The following is an 8,957-nucleotide window of genomic DNA, read 5'->3' as shown; positions in this document are numbered from 1 at the left end:
CTCTCTCTCTCTCTCTCTTTCTCTCTCTTTCTCTCTCTCTCTCTCTTTCTCTCTCTGTAGGAGAGGGAAAGCATTGGGGAGCTGGGATATTCTCAGCAACACATCAATCAGCCAAATATAAGTTCAAAGGATGGACTATTTCGTTATCTATAGAGACCATACATACTGAATCTTTTGCATGCTGTGGTCCTTTTGCTTAAGGTTCGAGATCAGAGAATCAGAGACAGCTGACCTTGGACAGCGACCAGAAACTAGAGATTGCACATGGATCCCTGAGATAGGAGCATCCTTTTATTCACTTAGGCTAATTAGGAAATCCCCTCATTCCCAGAAATGGCAGCTATAGCAAAACAGAATCAAAGTGGTGAGGGAATTCCCAGAGGCAGAACAACCTAGCCATAGAAGAAAAGGGGACCACATGCTTTAAATGATAGTAGAGATGGTGGTGGGGGCATTACTGGAGTGGTGAGAGAAAGCAGCCACGAGATTTGCCTTGGATAACAGTTGACTCCTAAATCCAGCCTCTTAGAGATAAGAGAAGAAAGTGTATGTTTAAGGGCTGAAAGAATAGCAAGGGACCAAGCCATGGTATAGAAGAGCAAATGTGGATCTTGCCATCTGTTAATGCTTTGCGTCACATGGACAGTGCAAGTCTGATGGGAAGGCTTAATTAACATATTCAATACAAAATAAAATTAACATATTTAATTGCAAAATTCACTTTTTGAGGAAACTCCCAAACTTTAGAGTGGCACCATATGTGTTTTTCCTTTCTGAAAAAAGCAAAGGTGAACAAAAGAGTGAATTTGACTCCATTTCCTAGGACTGGACAACCAGGCTAGACTGCCTTCATTGAGAAAAAAAGAATATTGACCCATAGCCACTTTTTTGTTTTGTTTTGTTTTTTCCCCTTCTGGATATAATAAAGTTTAGAAGGGATAACCTTGGATAATCCAAATTCTGTTAAGCAAGGGCTTTGGTTTTTGTCCAAATAGGGAGTATGAAGAATAGGATAGCCAGGATAATGCCTTCATTATCCTTCAAATCCACAGCTTCTGAAGACCATTTAAAGGCATCAGCATGGTATGGCGGAAACAACACTGACCTTGGAGTCTGGAAGCTCTGGGTTTGATTCCCACTTCAGACATGCACAAGCTGTGTGGCTGTGGATTATTCATTTCTCTCTTTTTAGGCTTCAGGTCCCTCAGCTGTAAAATGGAAATAACAACAGCAGCTACTTTATAGGGTTGTGGAGAGGATCAAATGAGACAATGTATGGAAAAGCTCTTTGTCTCTCTGATGGCATAATGAATTTATCATCATCAGAAGGAGAAGCAAGAGGATCACTCTTATTTCATTCTACGTGACCCTGGACAAATCATTTAACTTCTTAGTGCTCCAGATGGCTCTCCAGGATAATGGGCTATGGAGAAGACACTGAACTTTAGTGCCAAGGAGTTTTCTTCCTGGGAACTACCCTATTTAAGTGAAACCCCAGGCTTAGACCCTGCCCCTGTCCATGAATAACTTACAGGGGTAAAACAGGAGGAAATCTGGTCCTCTTGCAAAGTTCTGGTGTGCCCCAAATGCTGTTGGATGACATCAATGAATTAGTCAAGAGCCTATTGATCTGTTATTGTATGGAAAGATTGCAGAACTTTGATGATTTTTGGCTCAATTCCCACCCCGTCCCAATCTGGGCAAAGACAACTATCGCAAAAGGGGAGAGGGAAATGATTCTATGGTTAGTGAACTTGGCTAATATTGCAGTATACCCTTGGGCTGCAAGAAAAGAGTATTTGAATAAATTGTGATAAGCAACAGGGAGAAAATAAACAATTTGCTTTTAAATCACCTCTCTCTCTCTCTCTCTCTCTCTCTCTCTCTCTCTCTCTCTCTCTCTCTCTCTCTCTCTCTCTCATTCCCCACTCTTTCTCATCCCCCACTCTTTTTTCATTTTCTCTCTGTCTCACCCTCCCATTCCTATTGTACCACCTCTCCCATTCCCATCTTCTATCTTCTCTCCCTTCCTTTCTTTCTCTTCCCAACCTCCTTCCTTCCTGTCCTCCCTCCCTTTCTTCCTCCCTCTTTTCCTTCCTTCTTTCTCTCTCCCTCTTCCCCTCCCTCTATTTCTTCTTCCTTCCCTAATTTCCTTCCTCTCTCCCTTCCTTCCTTCCTTCCTTCCTTCCTTCCTTCCTTCCTTCCTTCCTTCCTTCCTTCCTTCCTTCCTTCTTTCCTTCCTTCCTTCCTTCCTTCCTTCCTTCCTTCCTTCCTTCCTTCCTTCCTTCCTTCCTGCCTGCCCGCCCGCCTGCCTCTTTCTCCTATTTTTTCTGTCTTTCTTTTGTCCTTGTTTCTGGCTTTGCTTCTTAACTCCAACCTCTCCTCCCCCTTATTGATTTTCTCTCTGTATCTTTTTCTCTTCCTTTATTTCTGTCTTTATGTCTCTGTAGCTTTCTCATTGTCTTTTCTCCCAGTCTCTGTCTGCTAAAACTATTTCTCCTTCAAAGTTTTCAAGTTCAGATGAACTTTTTCTTCATCTTAGAGAAAACTCACCATACTGCTTTGGTTCCAGAATGTCAAAAAGTCTTCTGTTCCTTTTTTCATTTTGAGGAACTTAGAAGAATCCTGTTAATTTTCAACTAATTTAAATCAGTTTATCATCAAGCTAACATCCGCAGTCCCCAGTGGGAGTTTTAATCATTTATATGAGAATGCACTGCGCTACTGAACTTGTTTTATAATTTAGGAGAGCTCCCCTCACCAAATCACCAGTCATAGAGTGTGATGAGTTCTCATTCCCGAATATTGTCTCTATTGAAAAAATGAAAGTGCCTGAAAGATGCCTATTATGTGGTAGCTCTCTCGCCTGAGCACCTCTAATATTTTTGTTTTATTGGCAGATACTGTAGATGTAGAGAGGGGCCCATCAGGAAGGGGCTGCTTTGGGAGAGATTGGGGTAGATTATTTATCACTTTATTTCCCTTTATTTTCTCAACGTGGTCTCAGATCCTTTTAAAACCTGATTTTACATCCCTATTCTGGATGGTAACTGCAGTAACTGCCCCTCAATAGATCAGGAAACAGGGTCAGAGAGACTTCAGTGATATTCTCAAAGTCTCCCCCCACATGAGCTCCAGGTGAGTGTTTAAAGGCTCACGTCTATGCTTTCATCCTTTAGCTTTGACCAGTTAGACACGATGTTGATTACGCTTGGCCCAGGAGATGAGACTATAGGAACAAGGGGAAGATGGTGTAGTGGATAGAGAATGAGAGTTGGGGCCAAGAAGTCCTGGGTTTGAATCTCACCTCAGCCACTTATTAGCTGTGTGACCTTGGGCAGGAGCCTTAACCTCTCTGGTTCTCATTTTCGTCATCTGTAAACGAGGGGGCTGGAGGTCATGACCTTTGAAGTCCCTTTCAGCTCTAAACATATGAGGTTAGATTTGATGACTTCTCAGTTTACTTCTAGGTCAAATTTTATGATCCTCTGAATGAAATCAGAAGCATTTAGTGCCAACTGACAACGTGAGCTCCCTGAGTGTGCATGTGCTTGTCTTTATGTGGGTTTGTATTTGTTTAGTCAATTGTTTTCTGATGGTGATGAACAAATTGCTCATATTTATCAAATATTTTAAATTTTGTGGAGTGCTTCAGAATAGTCTCTAAGGAAAATGGTATTGGTCTTGGTACCCAAAGTCTGACAGCTGAGTGATGCAGTAGATAGAATGCTGGACCAGGAGTCAGGGAGACATGAGTTCAAATCTGGTCTCAGATACTTACTTTCTGTGTAACCCAGGATAAGTTGTTTAATCCTGTTTGCCTTAGTTTCCTCCCCTGTAAAATGAACTAGAAAAGGAAATGGCAAGCCATTCTAGTATATTTGTCAAAAAAAAAACTCCAAAAGGGGTCACAAAGAGTCAGACATGAGGAAAGAACAACAAATAATAGCAACCCTAAGTCCTAGATTCAAGTCTTCATCTGAACACTTGCTAGTTATGCAAATCTGGACAAATTATTTCACCTCTCTGATCACCTCTCTTCTCCTGTGTAGCATGTTGTATTCTTCAGCCATTTCAGTCATGCCTGACTTTCCATCACCATATTTAGTGTTTTTGTGGCAAAGATACTGGAATGGTTTGCCATTTCCTTTTCCAGTTCATTTTTTTTCAGGTGAGAAAATTGAGGCAAACAGGGTTAAGTGACTTGCCCAGGGTCACAAAGTTAAGAAGTGTCTGATGCCGGATTTGAACTCATGTTCTTCCTGACTCTGAGTCAAAGCCCTCTATCCACTATACCACCTAGTTTCCCCATATGCCAGGGGGATAAGAATAACAATGATAGCCACATGTATATAATGTTTCATCTCATTTGATCCTGACAACAATCTTGTGAAGTGGGTGCCATCATTTCCTCCATAACACTCATGCTACCCTCTTCATAGGGCTATGGTAAGAAGCAAATATGATTTGAATATAAAGTGCTTTGTAAGCATAAATAGCCATAAAAGCTGTGATTAATATTGGTTCCAGATGGATAATGTTCAAAAAAATCTCCTTCATCTCAGGAGTAAGATGGTATATTGCAGGGACAGGATTTCATAGACTTTGTCAGTAGCTATGACTGTATTGTATTTTTTCTTGACTTTTACAAATATTTTGACATATAGCCGCAGTGCTAGATCCATTGGTATGGGACTGTTTCCTCAGTGATGGAGATGAATGCCCTTCCCTGTCAGAGGGGCGGGGTGGCCTTTGCAAGAAAACTGGAGAGCCCCATCTCTTCAGTCTTCAGAACTTCTTCAAGTTTTTATGGTTTCTATTTGCTCCTCTGGCTTCCAGCTTCAAGAGTGAAGCTAGAACATGCCAAACCCACTTCACGATGCTAAAGAAAAAGATTCTGGGAAGACATGAGAGGGAGCAGCACTCTCCATCATGTCCCTTCCCTGGGTTGCTACAGTAGAGACTTCAGGGAGTTTCCCTTTAGGTAAGACCTAGGATTCTCTCTTTGTTGAGCTGTTACCTCACCCTCCATGGGAGAATTCCTTCACTTTGCATTGCGTGATAGATTTTCTACCATGTCTACGTTCTTTCACTTTTGTCTTGCTACTGATTTGTTTAAGGCAGTTTCTTTACTCTTCACTATGTGTGTTACTTGTGGAATTGGTATATGGTGTAAAAAGGGAAATAAAACTTGATATGACATAGTGATCAAACATTAAGTGCAACCTTATCACAGACTAGCTTAGATATTGCTAACCCTAGACTAGCAATATCTAATGGAGCAGGTAGAGACAATTCTTTCAGGTACAAGCAGCTAGATGGCACAATAGGAAGATCTGAATTCAAATTCCCCTGTCAGATGCACTAGTTGTATGACCCGGGCAAATCACTTAATCTGTGTGTCCCAGTTTCCTTATCTACAAACTGGAGATCATAACAGCACCCACGTTCCAGAGCTGCAAGGATCAAATGAGACAATAATTGTAAAGCACTTATACAGTGCTTGGCACATAGTAGGTGACATAAAGGTGTTAGCTATTATTACTACTTCCTTTCTCTGAGGAGAACAGAATGGCCTCTGACCCCAAACTCCTTCTTTCCTTCCTGGCAGGAATGAAAGTCTCCTTTGCAAAAAAAAAGTGAGAGGAGAGACTAGAAATGTCTGTTCTATCCTCCTTCAAGCCACACAAGGACACACCTCTTCTATGGTTGGGGGACAGTCCCTCATATTGCAACATATAGACCTCTGTGGAGCCCACTCTGTAATTGGTTTTTAAAAGAAGGCACTAAGTGGCATCATGGAAGAGATGTAAATGACAAATCTAGGAATAGCTAGTGTACCAGATGCTAAGAAATGTAGAGAACTTGACAGATCTTAGAGCATTCTAGAAATATTGCCTATCATTATTCTTTTTTCTTTGCCTTTTGGAGGGCAACTGGGGTCAAGTAACTTGCCCAAGGTTACATGGCTAGTATTTTTGTGTGGGTGTTAAGTGTCTCAGGCCGGAACCGAACTCGGGTCCTCCCGACTCCAGGGCCGGTGTTTTACTCAATGCGCCACCTAGCCGCCCCCATTATTCTTAATCTTTTATTATCAGGCTTCAGAAAAATTAAAAGCATTGGTCTAATTCTAATCCAACATGATTCAATAGGGATAAGTATAAAGTTTCATTATTGTGTTTAAAAATAAACTTCACAAGTTCAGAAGAGGGGAGGTTGGGTAGATAGCCTGTTGACAAAATAACTGAGGATTTCAGTGGATTGCAAGCTCAATATGAGTACAAGTATAATGTGGGAACCAACAACATAATTCGTGGGATTTGGGCCGTGCTGAGAGAGTCATGGCTTCCCGAGTTAAGGAACTGATAATATTACTATAATACCGATGCCTAGTCTCATCCTATTTGGGGTTTTATGTTAAGTTGTGGCCACATTTAGGAAAGCTGTTGATAAGCTGAAGACTATCCAGGGAAGGGCACATGGACTAGTGGAGGGTCTTAAGCCTTGTTCTATAAAATGTAGTTGGAAAGCACTGAAATGTTTAGCTTAAAGAAAAAAAAAAAGACTCAAGGCCAGTCTATGATAGCTATTTCCAAGTCGCTCTCCAGCTGCCCCATGGAAGAGGGAGGAAATTTACCCTGCTTTTTCCCAGAGGGCAGAGCAAAACACAATGGATGGAAATGAAGAAGATCAGAAAAAATGAGCACAAAACTTCTTGATAATTACAGTTATATAGAAGTGTGATGGCTTGTTTTGGAATGGAGTGGAATCCTTCTCTGGGCAGTTCTTGGAGCAGAGGCAGGGGGCATTTCAGCAACATATTGGACTGAATGGCTTCAGAGGTGCTTTCAACTGGAAAACTTTATGATTTTCCAGAGGAAAAGACTTGGAGTGAGGGAGACCTGGATTTGACTCTTACAGCTGACAAACACTAGCTATATCACCAAATAATTTAACTTCTCTGTGCCCGAGGGATCCCTTTGAAAATAGAAATCAGTGATGGATCGCTAATCAGATTCAATCAGAGAAGGGAATTTCTATACCATGAATTTGTTGCATTGCTGAAACCACTGGCAGCTAATGAAGCAAATAGAGTGGATACTCTGGGGAAGGAGGGAGAAGAGCAGATTTGGGAGAAGTGATTGAAATGCCAAAAATCCAAGTGCATTAATAAAATATTAATTTCAGCAAAATAAAGAACTGAGTAGGTGACATTATCCTTGAATTACAGGCTTTATTTCTTGTTTCTCTTTACTGTATTAGAAGCTGATAGAGATCAAATGTCTCCCCAACTGGACCTATAAGTAATAACAATGTGATAAATGGCTTCAGGTCACTGACTATTTTGTGTTCATTACTCCCTATATCCCCCAAACTCAATCTTACACAACTCAATCATGCTCTGCCATTTCACTGTACTGCGTTCTCTGAGGCTATGCCAATGGGCCAGATGAGAAACCTTGACTGGTCCTACCAACCGGTAAAGTTTTTGAGTATGGGCCAAGTCTAGACTTTGTCCCTCATCAGTCTTCTCTCTGTTGATCATCTCCAATAATTCTGTGTAGAAGTTGTGAGAAGTTGTTTGCATATTCTCTCTCCTGTTAGACTATGAGATCCTTGACAAAGCGAGTTCTTTGGGGGTCTGTTCTTTGCCTTTCTTTCTATGCCTAGAACTTAACCCAACTCCTGGCACAGAGCTTGATAAATGCTTTGCTTGTTGACTATAAGACTAGTCTAGCTAAATTCAGAAATATTCATCGCCAGACTGAACTATCGACATAGATTTAGAACTGAGAGACCCCATCCAACACTATCATTTTATAGATGAGATAGTTGCAATGGCTTGCCAAGATGATACACGTAGTTTCAGAGCTGGGATTTGACGCACAGTCCTGTGGCCCTCATTCCAGTGTTCTTTCCATTGTACTATGTTAGCTATCTACAGTGTAACGAGTTTCTTAGTCATGGCATCTTTAGAAGATCACCTACTGAGGCATGGGGGCAAAACAGATTTACAATGTTGTTGGGGGAAAAGAAGGAGGCTACTATTATTGCTGTTGTCATTTCAGTTGAGCAAAGATACTGGAGTGGTTTGCCATTTCCTTCTCCAGTTCCTTTTATGGATGAGGAAACTGAGGCAAACAGGATTAAGGACTTGCTTAGGGTCATACAGCTAGAAAAATGCTGAGGCTGGATTTGAGCTCAGGTCTTCCTGACTCCAGGCCCAGTACACTGTGGCACCTGGGAGGCAACACATGTTCATAAAATCATGAATACTGAATTATTGATGCAGGATAACCAGTGTGCTTTTTCTTTTTTCCATAGGAGTTGACAGTGCCAGGCACCTAGGAAGCATTTAATAGTTTGTTGATTAATCTATTACATTTCTCGTCTTATCGAGCCTCCAATTCTATTTGCCCATGGGCCTAACTGGGTTGACTACCAATCTGCTACTCCCCTCTTAATAACAGGTCTTCAGACTGAACAGATTACTTAATTCAGCAGCAGTTCAGGTCACTCCAAGACTGAAATAGCTTCTGAGTATTGATTTCAATTCATTTCTGATAGGATGTGAGCATCTTGAAGGTACCTCCTAGTCTAATAGGAGAGAGAATATGCAAACAACTTCTCACAACTTCTACACAGAATTATTGGAGATGATCAACAGAGAGAAGACTGATGAGGGACAAAGTCTAGACTTGGCCTGTACTCAAAAACTTTACCAGTTGGTAGGACCAGTCAAGATTTCTCATCTGGCCCATTGGCAGAACCTCAAAGAACACAGTATAGTGAGATGGCAGAGCATGACTGCATTGTGTAAGATTGAGTTTGGGGGATAGAGGGAGTACTGAACACAAAATAGTCAGTTCCTTCAGAACCCCAGCCCATAGCACAATGTCTAATACATAACAGCATCTTAATAATTATTTGGTGAATTATCACTTTCTCTTTATGGT

Source organism: Petaurus breviceps, unplaced genomic scaffold (genome assembly GCF_028583685.1).
Source record: "Petaurus breviceps papuanus isolate PSGF00001 unplaced genomic scaffold, PetGlider_PUasm1.0 490, whole genome shotgun sequence".
Taxonomy (NCBI): domain Eukaryota; kingdom Metazoa; phylum Chordata; class Mammalia; order Diprotodontia; family Petauridae; genus Petaurus; species Petaurus breviceps.
This window is presented reverse-complemented; position numbering follows the sequence as displayed.